The following is a 14470-nucleotide window of genomic DNA, read 5'->3' on the forward strand; positions in this document are numbered from 1 at the left end:
GTCGATAGTCAGCAGTTCCAGAAGCTCGAGAGACTGACTGTTATCCTTTATGACAAATCGAGTCCTGAGAGCTCCATCAACCAGGCAAGAAAAGAGCTTTTCTGCCGTGCGAATAGGCAGATGGAGAAACTGCCACCCACCCAAGACGCGCTACTTCAGCATATTAGACGGGCAGTGTATCAAGCAGGTGAGGAGAAATTCAGATTATGTCATGATTGATTATATGTGACCTGATGTCCAATAGATTATGTTCACCTTATGATTATTCATTTGTGCCATATGATATATTGTATCTTCCATGACTTTACAACCAAGATGTCTCCCATAGGACTGATATCCATTTTATCCCACATCACAGGCATCTGGACAACCAGTACAAAAGCAGAGCAAACGATTCCAACTCCACAGGGCTACGGATGGAACAAGGAACTGGGGTCGTGGGTGCCAGTTTGGTCGACTATTCCCGAGGTCTCCAGAGCATGCAGAGAGCTTATCAAATGCTCTTGTAAAGGGGACTGCTCCACCTGCAAATGCGGCAAAGCCAATTTGGACTGCTCACCACTTTGCAAGTGCAACTGTTAGGACCGGTAGAGGGTTGATTCTGTTTGGTCTAACTTCCTGCTGTTGTTTGAGTTTGTATACATGACTCAATGATTTTATTTTATTTATGTTTTTATTTTATCTTTTGCATAAAACAGAGCAAACTGGTTAATAGCAATGATGCAGCGAAAATAAAACTCAGGAAGACTGACATTTGACGTGATGTTCATTCATTTATATATCAGCCTATAGAAGACACTTTCTCCCCCCTCCTTTTTTGTTTATGATTCCGAGGTAGACCAGGTGTGTCCCAGACAAGCACTATTTGGGGAAAAAAAGTGTTGAAAGAGCATAATTATCATTAATGTAACAACAACAACCAATTGTAATATCAAATAGCGCCACCTATGGATGGATTGTGGTCAACATTTAATGGAGTAGACCTATTCCCCAGCTAATGTTACACCATCCCACCAAATTCCAGCAAGAGCCGTTGGCCGCCGCGTCCACGTCCATGGACGCGGCCGTGGACGCGTCCATGGACGCGGACGCGAAAAAAACGTCCGTGGACGCGAGGCCGCGTCCACGGACGCAAACGGCCGGCCGTCCCGGCCGTGGACGCGGCCGTGGACGAGGCCGTGGACGCAGACGGCCGGGGACGCGGCCGTGGACGAGGCCGCGGACGTGGACGCAAACGGCCGGCCGTGGACGAGTCCATGGACGAGGCCGCGAAAAAAAGGCAGCGAAAAAAAACAAAAAAAGGGTCTATTGTATGTATTTTTTGATGGAGAATTCAAATATGACCCTCTTTTTTGCATAGGACAACTCTAACCTGCATCAATTGGTATTTTATAATTGCCAATTGTACCCTATCCATCTGAAAAACAAATTGGATGTCTATTGTATGTATTTTTTGATGGAGAATTCAAATATTACCTTCTTTTTGGGATATGACAACTCTAACCTGCATCAATTGGTATTTTATAATTGCCAATTGTACCCTATCCATCTCAAAAACAAATTGGATGTCTATTGTATGTATTTTTTGATGGGGAATTCAAATGTTACCTTCTTTTTTAGATAGGACAACTCTAACCTGCATCAATTGGTGCATCAACCTACTATCTATCTATCTATCTATCTATCTATCTATCTATCCATCTATCCATCTATCCATCTATCTATCCATCTATTTATTTATACTTCACCTTTAGTCCAGAAGAGAGTTCAGCATCAGGAACTTGCACACATGTAACTGTGTCATGACTGTGTCATGGAGCTAAAACAGGGCTATGTTAAATACTCAAAATGACTCTGATGGACCAATCAGGGTGGTGGTGGGGGGAGGGATCAACAATAGACAGAAACTGGATAATGCTTTGTTAACTGTCCCACCTAAGTCCCTGCTAGTCTGAACAAACATCACCTTCCCTCTCATAACACTACTACTACTACATTTATATAAAGCTGCTCTTGCATTTGAATTCAAGTCTGACACAAGTTAAGGTTAACTTAGGTAGTATTTCATTTTGCTGGCTTTTAGGGTCTGTGTGTGAGTGTGTAGGCTCACAAATTATTATAATTGTCATTAAGTGACTCTATCTATCTATCTATCTATCTATCTATCTATCTATCTATCTATCCATCTATCCATCTATTTATTTATACTTACTGTTTACATTTTCTATAAATATTTATTTCTATATAAAACTCAGTTGTGTGGAGTTATTGTGTGCCTTTTCTTGTAGCTAAAGAGTCCATTTGTTCACTAGACATTAAGTCAAGGTTACTATTTTGAGTTGAAGCTAAGTGTTTTATTGCTTTGTGGTTTAACATGATTTAAAAGGCAAATTCATTGTTATGGTTACTTTAGAAGACTGCTTTTGCATTCATGAGTTAAAAAGAGAGCCAAGCTAATTCAAAGAGTTAAGTTAAAGGAACACAAAACATGACCTAACTCGCTGCCATTGGACAGACAGTTACAACATAGGCCTACTCTTATCTTTCACAGAACAGACAATTATCATTTGTTTTATCTATTTGAGACTATGTAGCTGCTCTATGGGAAATAGAGCATTATATCAGCCTATTCAATTGATAATGACCAATGGGTGCCAGTTTCTAAGTAGTTAACCATATTAACATAACAATATATGTGGCCTAGACATGGATATTGCCCAATCAACTCGTAATCTACAGAAATGTCCACCACATCACACAGTATAAAACTTAGTAGGCTCAGTGGATTCACCTATGTTAAATCATGTCAGGTTAGTTTGGTTCAAGGTTCAAGTATAATCATTTATGAGACAAAAATGTAAACAGCACAAATGTACAATCACATCTCGGCTAGAATGATAACATAAAGTCCTGACTACTCCTTGTTATTGTGGTCCTAAATACTACAATGATTAGTTTGGATGCATTGCTTCTATCATGTCCAATTAAAAATAAATACATTACATACATACAGAAATCTGCCTTCTCCTGTATTGTATTAGTGACATTCATTATAAATAGTAAAATAACAGGACAGAGCAAAAAAGGCCTCTGTTGTGTCTTTATCTGATCACATGCAATCAGACACTCACACTGCACAGCAATATATAAACTTTATTACAGGCTCAAGGCCCACAGGGTAAGAAGACAATACATTACAAAGATAATAATTAAAAAAAACAACAACAGAGAGTACATTCACAAAGCCCCACCGGAGCTAAAGAGGCACTCATGCCAGTGTCCTCTAACGGTAGACGTGTACCTGACAGAGCTTTCCCCACATTGGTTACAGATATAAGGTTTCTCTCCGGTGTGAATTTGTTGGTGTATTTTGATATGTTCCAGTCTAGGAAAGCTCTTTCCACACTGGTCACAGCAATAAGGTTTCTTTCCAGTGTGATTTTTCTGGTGTGCTTTGAGATGATGCATATCACTGAACCTTTTCTCACACTGGACACAGCAGTATATGGCTTCTCACCAGTGTGGATTTTCAGGTGTCTTTTCAGAGCCGTCTTCAGAGTGAACCTTTTCCCACATTGGTGACAGCAGTAAGGTCTCTCTCAAGTGTGAATCTTCTTGTGTTGTACGAGGCTAGATTTTACAGTGAAACGTTTGCCACAGTGTTCACAGCAGTAAGGCTTTTCTTCGGTGTGAAATCTCTGGTGTACTTTCAGAGCAGCCATTAAACTGAACTTTTCCCCACAGCTGTATGGTTTCTCTCCTGTGTGAATTCGTTCATGTATTTTGAGATAAGACAATCGAGTAAAGCTTTTCCCACACTGGTCACAGCAATAGGGCTTCTCTCTAGTGTGAATTCTCTGGTGTTCTTTTAAAATCCCCTTTTGAACAAATCTTTTCCCACACTGGTCACAACAATAAGGTTTCTCTCCAGTATGTGAACGCTTATGATCTTTTAATTGTCCAGACCGAGCAAAATACTTCCCACATTGTTCACAGCTGAATGGCTTCACTCCGGTATGAATTCTCTGGTCTACTTTGAGATAATAAATTGAGCTGAAGGCTTTTTCCACATTGGTCACAACAGCACTGTCTTGGTTTAACTGAGGACAGCACAGGACAGGGAGAGAAAACACACACCTGATAAGAGCCAGATTCACACATTGATCAGCATTTAAGTAACATCATCATTATTATTGTTGAGTCTGAAAAGAACAATACAATGTGATAGATCTTTACACATCTGACCCATAACATTATTAGCAATTCACATGGTTAATATAATAGGTGAGTCTTCTAGCTTTTTAAAAATGTAATATTTCATTAATTCTTTCTCTTACTAAGTGTAACATCCCACTTCTTAATTGTATATTATTTGGAAAGGGTTAGCAAAATGTTTGCCATAAATTCAATGCTGAGTTGCATTTGTTTTCCTACATTTTCCCCTTCAATGTATTATTACAATGTATTTACTATTTCTTACTTAGGTCTACTTAACTTTGTATTTTTACATTATTATATTGATCAACATTAACACATAGTGTGTGTTAGGTTAGGTTAGTTGCAGAGTGTCCACAACTGTCCAGAATACACTGTACATAATAGACTCCAGACTTCAAGTGAAGATGAAATCTCTAGACGGCACCAGCGGCAATTCTGATGAACGGGTGGAACCCAAAGACCATCAAGATCTCTGTAAGTCACAGACTGAGTAAGTCTCCAGATAAACTCACACACATCAAAGTGTTTAAACATTACTTTTATCATTCATGACATAATATCATGTTACTGTTACCTACATGCCTTTATATGGGGAGAACCAAGCAACTTTGACCCAGTTATGATTTTGCTTTTAATAGAAAGGAATCCCTTACATTGTTGTATGTTAAATTACTTTCTGATCTGTTTGTGTTCATTATAACAGCCACAGGAAAGATACATTGTTTCAGATTGTTCCAGAGACTGATGACAGACCCTGGATGTAGCTCTGTCAGGTACACGTCTACCATTAGTGGACACTGGCATGAGTGGCATGAGTGCCTCTTTAGCTCCGGTGGGGCTTTGTGAATGTACTCTCTGTTGTTGTTTTTTTAAATTATTATCTTTGTAATGTATTGTCTTCTTACCCTGTGGGCCTTGAGCCTGTAATAAAGTTTATATATTGCTGTGCAGTGTGAGTGTCTGATTGCATGTGATCAGATAAAGACACAACAGAGGCCTTTTTTGCTCTGTCCTGTTATTTTACTATTTATAATGAATGTCACTAATACAATACAGGAGAAGGCAGATTTCTGTATGTATGTAATGTATTTATTTTTAATTGGACATGATAGAAGCAATGCATCCAAACTAATCATTGTAGTATTTAGGACCACAATAACAAGGAGTAGTCAGGACTTTATGTTATCATTCTAGCCGAGATGTGATTGTACATTTGTGCTGTTTACATTTTTGTCTCATAAATTATTATACTTGAACCTTGAACCAAACTAACCTGACATGATTTAACATAGGTGAATCCACTGAGCCTACTAAGTTTTATACTGTGTGATGTGGTGGACATTTCTGTAGATTACGAGTTGATTGGGCAATATCCATGTCTAGGCCACATATAGTGTTATGTTAATATGGTTAACTACTTAGAAACTGGCACCCATTGGTCATTATCAATTGAATAGGCTGATATAATGCTCTATTTCCCATAGAGCAGCTACATAGTCTCAAATAGATAAAACAAATGATAATTGTCTGTTCTGTGAAAGATAAGAGTAGGCCTATGTTGTAACTGTCTGTCCAATGGCAGCGAGTTAGGTCATGTTTTGTGTTCCTTTAACTTAACTCTTTAAATTAGCTTGGCTCTCTTTTTAACTCATGAATGCAAAAGCAGTCTTCTAAAGTAACCATAACAATGAATTTGCCTTTTAAATCATGTTAAACCACAAAGCAATAAAACACTTAGCTTCAACTCAAAATAGTAACCTTGACTTAATGTCTAGTGAACAAATGGACTCTTTAGCTACAAGAAAAGGCACACAATAACTCCACACAACTGAGTTTTATATAGAAATAAATATTTATAGAAAATGTAAACAGTAAGTATAAATAAATAGATGGATAGATGGATAGATGGATAGATAGATAGATAGATAGATAGATAGATAGATAGATAGAGTCACTTAAAGACAATTATAATAATTTGTGAGCCTACACACTCACACACAGACCCTAAAAGCCAGCAAAATGAAATACTACCTAAGTTAACCTTAACTTGTGTCAGACTTGAATTCAAATGCAAGAGCAGCTTTATATAAATGTAGTAGTAGTAGTGTTATGAGAGGGAAGGTGATGTTTGTTCAGACTAGCAGGGACTTAGGTGGGACAGTTAACAAAGCATTATCCAGTTTCTGTCTATTGTTGATCCCTCCCCCCACCACCACCCTGATTGGTCCATCAGAGTCATTTTGAGTATTTAACATAGCCCTGTTTTAGCTCCATGACACAGTCATGACACAGTTCCATGTGTGCAAGTTCCTGATGCTGAACTCTCTTCTGGACTAAAGGTGAAGTATAAATAAATAGATGGATAGATAGATGGATAGATGGATAGATAGATAGATAGATAGATAGATAGATAGATAGATAGATAGATAGATAGTAGGTTGATGCACCAATTGATGCAGGTTAGAGTTGTCCTATCTAGAAAAGAAGGTAACGTTTGAATTCCCCATCAAAAAATACATACAATAGACATCCAATTTGTTTTTGAGATGGATAGGGTACAATTGGCAATTATAAAATACCAATTGATGCAGGTTAGAGTTGTCCTATTCCAAAAAGAAGGTAATATTTGAATTCTCCATCAAAAAATACATACAATAGACATCCAATTTGTTTTTGAGATGGATAGGGTACAATTGGCAATTATAAAATACCAATTGATGCAGGTTAGAGTTGTCCTATTCCAAAAAGAAGGTAATATTTGAATTCTCCATCAAAAAATACATACAATAGACATCCAATTTGTTTTTCAGATGGATAGGGTACAATTGGCAATTATAAAATACCAATTGATGCAGGTTAGAGTTGTCCTATGCAAAAAAGAAGGTCATATTTGAATTCTCCATCAAAAAATACATACAATAGACACCTTTTTTTTCTTTTTTCGCTGCCTTTTTTTCGCGGCCTGGTCCATGGACTCGTCCACGGCCGGCCGTTTGCGTCCACGTCCGCGGCCTCGTCCACGGCCGCGTCCCCGGCCGTCTGCGTCCACGGCCGCGTCCACGGCCGCGTCCACGGCCGGGACGGCCGGCCGTTTGCGTCCGTGGACGCGGCCTCGCGTCCACGGACGTTTTTTTCGCGTCCGCGTCCATGGACGCGTCCACGGCCGCGTCCATGGACGTGGACGCGGCGGCCAGCGGCTGTCTCTCCCAAATTCTGTGAAAATTGGTGCTGTAGTTTTTGTGTAATCACGTAGTAGCTTTTTTGTTTGTTTGCTGTAGCGCCCCCTATCTATGTATCATAGTGAAAATGTATGGGGGCCTTTATCTGTCGATGCTCCACCTTGCCACAAAATGTCATGTAAATAAGTGTTGTCGTTTTTGCGTAATTGTGCATTTAGTTCATTTTTGTCGCTTCATTTGATTGCTATAGCGCCCCCTATGGGCGCCTCAAGCGGCTCCTAGGCTAAAATTGAAGGTTATGCCCTAAGGAATCACCATGCCAATTTTGGTGCTTTTATCCACTCCGTAACGGTAAGTCCAAATCTGAGCGCTAAGCAACCACACTAAAGTGGGCATGGTTTAGAACTGGTTAACTATGCCTGGGTCCCCTATGCCTACAAGCAGAGAATGAAGAGCGAGCAACCCAGGGTGAGGTCTGTACAGTGCTGGTCCACAGATAATGTATCTAAACTCCAGGGCTGCTTTGAATCGACAGAATGGTCCATCTTCAAAGACTCAGCCACAAGTTTGGATAACTATGCTGACACTGTCACCAGCTATGTTAAATTCTGTGTGGATGGTTGCATCCCAGCGCGAACCGTTCGCTCCTATCCCAACGAGAAGCCGTGGATGAACCAGGATACTCGTCTGAAGTTGAGGGAGCGCCGAGCCGCCTTTCAATCTGGGGATGAGGAACGGTACAAAAAATCCAGATACGACCTGAGGAGGGCGATCAGAGACGCTAAGAGACAATATAGGGACAAACTGGAGAACAACTATAGTGGCTGTGACGCACGGCGTATGTGGAGAGGGCTGCAGGCGATTACGGATTACAAACCGAAGCCGGCTGTTATTAACACCTCGGACTCTCTACCGGACGAATTGAATAACTTTTTCGCCCGCTTTGAATCTCACAACACGGACCCAGTTACACCGGTGCGGGGTACACCCGGTGCGGTGGAGCTGCAGGTGACACAACGAGATGTGAGTAAAACTTTTAAAAGCGTTGGGACTCATAAGGCGGCCGGTCCTGATGGGATTGCCTCACGTGTCCTTAAGTTGTGTTTTGACCAGCTTTCGGGAGTCTTTACTGACATTTTCAATATGTCCCTGTCATTGTGTGTGGTACCGTTGTGTTTCAAGGAAACCATAATTGTACCCATAGCAAAGAAAAATCCTGTCACCTGTCTTAATGATTATCGCCCTGTGGCTTTGACCTCTGTTCTTATGAAGTGTCTGGAAAAAATGGTTATATCACATATAACGCACATTATCCCTGCCAATACTGATCCATTACAGTTTGCATACTGTGCTAATAGATCAGTCGATGATGCTATTTCTCTCGCACTACACATTGCCTTGAAACATCTGGAGAATAAGAACTCTTATGTCAGACTACTCTTCATAGATTATAGCTCTGCCTTTAACACGATTGTACCATCTAAGCTTGTGTTGAAACTCAGGGGTCTTGGTCTGGGCAGTAGTATCTGCAACTGGCTGTTTGACTTTTTGACAGGCAGGCCACAATCTGTACGAATAGGGAACAAGCATTCATCTAAGATATTGACCAGGACTGGAGCGCCCCAGGGCTGTTGCCTCAGTCCCTTGTTGTATAGTCTGTTCACCTATGACTGTGTTGCCAGGTGTGGCAATAATTCTATTCTCAAATGTGCAGATGACACCACGGTTATAGGACTAATATCCAACGATGATGAGAGGGCCTATAGGAGGGAAATTGAAGAGCTAACCCTATGGTGCCAGAATAACAATCTCTCTCTAAATGTTAGTAAAACAAAAGAGATCATCGTTGACTTTAGGAAATCTGAAGTCAATCACAGTCCCGTAACCATAAATGGTTCACCTGTAGACATAGTGGACAGTTTCAAATTCCTGGGTGTTCACATAACAAACTCACTCACATGGTCTCAAAACAGCGAAGGTATCCTTAAGAAAGCGCAGCAGCGATTGTACTTTCTGCGGCGCCTCAGGAGATTTGGCCTAAGCACCAAGGCTCTTGTTAATTTCTATCGCTGTACCATAGAAAGTGTATTGACAGGATGCATAACAGTGTGGTTTGGTAACGTGACTGCTCAAGACAGTAAACAGTTACAGAGAATTGTGAAGAGAGCTGCCAAAATCATTGGCACAGAATTACCACAGCTACACACAATCTATAACACACGCTGTAAGAAAAAGACAGAGAACATCTTAAAGGACAGCTGTCATCCCGCCCATTCCCTGTTCTATCTCCTCCCATCAAAAAAACGTTACCAGAGCATCAAATCTCACACCACCCGTTTCAGTAATAGTTTTTATGCTCAAGCAATCAGGTTGCTTAACGAAGAGATGGAAGCGAGACGTAGGTAGTCATGTGCAATATACGCAGTTTTTAAACTGTACACTGTCACACTGTATGGTTGTTTTGTTGTTTTTTGGGTTGTCCTGGGTGACCTGTTGTTGTCGTATTGTTTTGTGTGCAATAAGGCTGAGAGTGCTCTTGGCACAAGCATTTCATTGTTTGTCTGTACTTGTATGGATACGCATTTGACTAATAAACCGAACCTGAACCTGAACCTGAACCTATGGGTTATGGGTGGGCTAAGTGGGCATGGATTAGAACTGGTCAACTATGCCTGGGTACCTTATGGGTTATGGTTGGGCTAAGTGGGCATGGGTTAGAACCAGACAACTATGCCTGGGTCCCTTATGGGTTATGTGTGGGCTGAGTGAGCATGGGTTAGAACTGGTCAACTATGTCTGGGTCCCTTATGGGTTATGTGTGGGCTAAGTGGGCATGGTTTAGAACTGGTCAACTATGCATGAGTCCCTTATGGGATATGTGTGGGCTAAGTGGGCATGGTTTAGAACTGGTCAGCTATGCCTGGGTCCCTTATGGTTTATGTGTGGGCTTAGTGGGCATGGGTTATAACTGGTCACGTGTGTCTGGGTCCCTTATGGGCTAAGTGGGCCTGGGTTAGAACTGGTTAACTATGCCTGGGTCCCCTATGGGTTATGGGTGGGCTAAGTGGGCATGGGTTAGAACTGGTCAACTATGGCTGGGTCCCTTATGGGTTTCGAGTGGGCTGAGTGGGCATGGGTTATAACTGATCATGCGTGTCTAGGTTCCTTATGGGCTAAGTGGGCATGGGTTAGATCTGGTTAACTATGCTTGGGTCCCTTATTGGTTATGTGTGGGCTAAGTGCGCATGGGTTATAACTGCTCACGCATGTCTGGGTCCCGTATGGGTTATGTATGGGCTTAGTAGGCATGGGTTATAACTGGTCATGGGTGTCTAGGTCCCTTATGGGCTAAGTGGGCATGGGTTAGAACTGGTCAACTATGCCTGGGTCCCTTATGGGTTATGTGTGGGCTAAGTGGGCATGGGTTAGAACCAGACAACTATGCCTGGGTCCCTTATGGGTTATGTGTGGGCTGAGTGGGCATGGGTTAGAAGTGGTCATGTGTGTCTGGGTCCCTTATGGGCTAAGTGGGCATGGGTTAGAACTGGTTAACTATGCCTGGGTCCCTTATGGTTTATGGGTGGGCTAAGTGGGCATGGGTTAGAACCAGACAACTATGCCTGGGTCCCTTATGGGTTATGTGTGGGCTGAGTGGGCATGGGTTAGAAGTGGTCATGTGTGTCTGGGTCCCTTATGGGCTAAGTGGGCATGGGTTAGAACTGGTTAACTATGCCTGGGTCCCTTATGGTTTATGGGTGGGCTAAGTGGGCATGGGGTAGAACCAGACAACTATGCCTGGGTCCCTTATGGGTTATGTGTGGGCTGAGTGGGCATGGGTTAGAAGTGTTCATATGTGTATGGGTCCCTTATGGGCTAAGTGGGCATGGGTTAGAACTGGTCAACTATGCCTGGGTCCCTTATGGGTTATGAGTGGGCTGGGTGGGCATGGGTTATAACAGGGCATGTGTGTCTAGGTCCCTTATGGGCTAAGTGGGCATGGGTTAGAATTGGTTAACTATGCCTGGGTCTCTTATGGGTTATGTGTGGGCTGAGTGGGCATGGATTATAACTCCTCATGGATGTCTGGATCCCCTATGGGTTATGTGTGGGCTGTGTGGGCATGGGTTAGAACTGGTCAGCTATGCCTGGGTCCCTTATGGGTTATATATGGGCTAAATGGGCATGGGTTCGAACTTGTTAACTATGCCTGGGTCCCTTAAGGGTAATGTGTGGGCTTAGTGGGCATGGGTTATAACTGGTCACACGTGTCTGGGTCCCTTATGGGCTAACTGGGCATGGGTTAAAACTGGTCAACTATGCCTTGGTCCCTTATAGGTTATATGCAGGCCGGGTGGGCATGGGTTATAACTGGTCAACCAAAACTCGGTCTCATATGGGCTATGTATGGACTAAGTGGGCATGGGTTAGAACTGTTCAACCATAGCCGGGTCCCATAAGAGTTTTATATGGGCTAAGTGGGCACAGGTCAGAGTTGGTCATCCATGTCTGGGTCCCGTAATTGTTTTATATGGGCTAAGTGTGTATGGGTTAGAACTGGTCACCCATACCTTGGTCCCAAATGGGCTTTGTGTGGGGTAACTGGGCAATGGTTAGAACTGGTCAACTATGCCTGGGTCCCATGAGCGTTCTGTGTGGGCTAAGTGGGCATGGGTTAGAACTGGTCAACTATGCCAGGGTCCCTTATGGGCTATGTGTGGGCTGAGTGGGCATGGGTTAAAACTGGTCAACTACTCCTGGGTCCCTCATGGGTTATGTTTAAGCCAAGTGGGAATGGGTTAGAACTGGTCAACCAAAGCTGGGTCTCATATGGGCTATGTATGGACTAAGTTGGCATGGGTTAGAACTGTTCAAACATAGCCGGCTCCCGTAAGAGTTTTATATGGGCTAAGTGGGCACAGGTCAGTGATGGTCATCCATGTCTGGGTCCCGTAAGTGTTTTATAAGGGCTAAGTGGGTATGGGTTAGAATTGGTCACCCATATCTGGATCCCAAATGGGCTTTGTGTGGGGTAACTGGGCATGGATTAGAACTGGTCAACTATGCCTGGGTCCCATGAGGGTTCTGTGTGGGCTAAGTGGGCATGGGTTAGAACTGGTCAACTATGCCTGGGTCCCTTATGGGTTATGTATGGACTAAGTGGGCATGGGTTAGAACTGTTCAAACATAGTCAGCTCCCGTTAGAGTTTTATATGGTCTAAGTGGGTATGGGTTAGAACTGGTCACTCATATCTGGTCACTCATAATCATACCTCTATTTTTGTATGCAAACAATTTCACTTGATTGATGGACAATAGGATATCACAAAAAGTCACAAATCGGTTATGGTGAATACGAGGGAGAGCGAGGGTAATCCCATACTAATATTAGGAGGGTGGGATTGTGTATCTACCTGCCTGTATGTCTGATGACAACTCGCTGGACAGAGACCAAACGAATGTCGCGTAACTGCTTTGACCAACCTTTGGCTGTCTGGGAAACCCTGATAGAAGAGGAAGAAGTATAGACAGTTAAGGAATTATGGTCCAAATGATTGACCACCGGACCTATATCTATAAATAAGGCTTTCTCCAACTGGACAATCTATAACTAGGCTATGGGGTCCATATGGGAGCTTCAACATTTTTCAGGCCAATGACCTCGAGATGAAGGACTGCCACTATTAAATGTGAAATTGTGTTGCAGATGAAACTTAATTAGTCTAATATCACATATATGCCGATAACTCATTTGGATGACACAACTTTAAACCCTTTTATCCACTAAATGAAATGCATAGTTACTGGCTTTTGTAGGGCAGTCAGTGACAGCCCATAGCAGGTTCGAGTCCTGTTCCCGACTTTTGTAGGGCAGTCAAAGTGACAGCACATAGCAGGTTCGAGTCCTGTTCCCGGCTTTTGGAGGGCAGTCAGTGACAGCGCATAGCAGGTTCGAGTCCTGTTCCCGGCTTTTGTAGGGCAGTCAGTGACAGCACATAGCAGGTTCGAGTCCTGTTCCCGTCATCTCATTCTCCCTTTTTCCTGTCCATCTCCACTGTGTAGTATCAATAAGAAAAACGAAAGACCCTCAAAAATATCTATAACTGGTCAACCATGGCTGGGTCCCTCAAGGGTTATGTATGGGCTAAGTGGGCATTGGTTAGAACTGGTCACCCATATCTGGTTCACATATGGGCTATGCATGGGCTAACGAGGCATGGGTTAGAACTGGTAAACCATAGTCGTGTCCTGTATGGGTTATGTGTGGGCTGGGAGGGTATGGAACTGGTCAACCATGTATGTGTTCACATATGGGCCTTATTTGAGCTAATTGGGCACAGTTTAGAACTGTGTAGGTCCAGTACACACACATACACACACGCACACACTCACACACTCACACACACACACACGCACACATGCACACGCACACACATCTAAGGATATATATTTGTGTCACAAATACAGTATGGATAAATATATTTCATCAATGACATATGTTTGCGTGTGACAAATACAATCTAGCTGGGCTCATGTGAAGAATATTTCACTGACATTAATAGGTTACAAAAGCGATGAATCAATCAGACTTTCAGTGGATATATCCCATAGGGACCTTTTGGGTTATCAGAGATAGTAATTCTTTTAAAAGGGGGTCTGTCTAAGCCAGTTTGACATGCCTGATGCATGTCAAACGGGAACTGCCCATAAGTCCGAAATCTCATTAGTCCTACATCTCATTAGACCGAATTTAGTTAGGGTTAGGTTTTAGGGTTATGTTTAGGCATAGTTTTACTGAGGTTGGGGTTTGGGTTACATTTAGCCATAGTTTTACTGAGGTTAGGGTTAGGTTTAGGCATAGTATTTTTCACCAGGTTAACATCACCAGATTCTGACTAATGGGATGTAGGAACAATGAGATTTCTGACCAATGCCATGGCACCGAGTGGGTATGTGGCCAGGGACCCTATTTGAACCATTTTTTATTTCAAGGACCCCCCAGTTTGACAGGTAAAACTGGTCCCACTATACCCATAAGGGACCCAGGCATAGTTGACCAGTTCTAACCCTTGCCC

The sequence above is a fragment of the Nannobrachium achirus genome (genome assembly GCF_963921795.1).
Source record: "Nannobrachium achirus genome assembly, chromosome: 24".
In the NCBI taxonomy this organism is placed as follows: Eukaryota; Metazoa; Chordata; class Actinopteri; order Myctophiformes; family Myctophidae; genus Nannobrachium; species Nannobrachium achirus.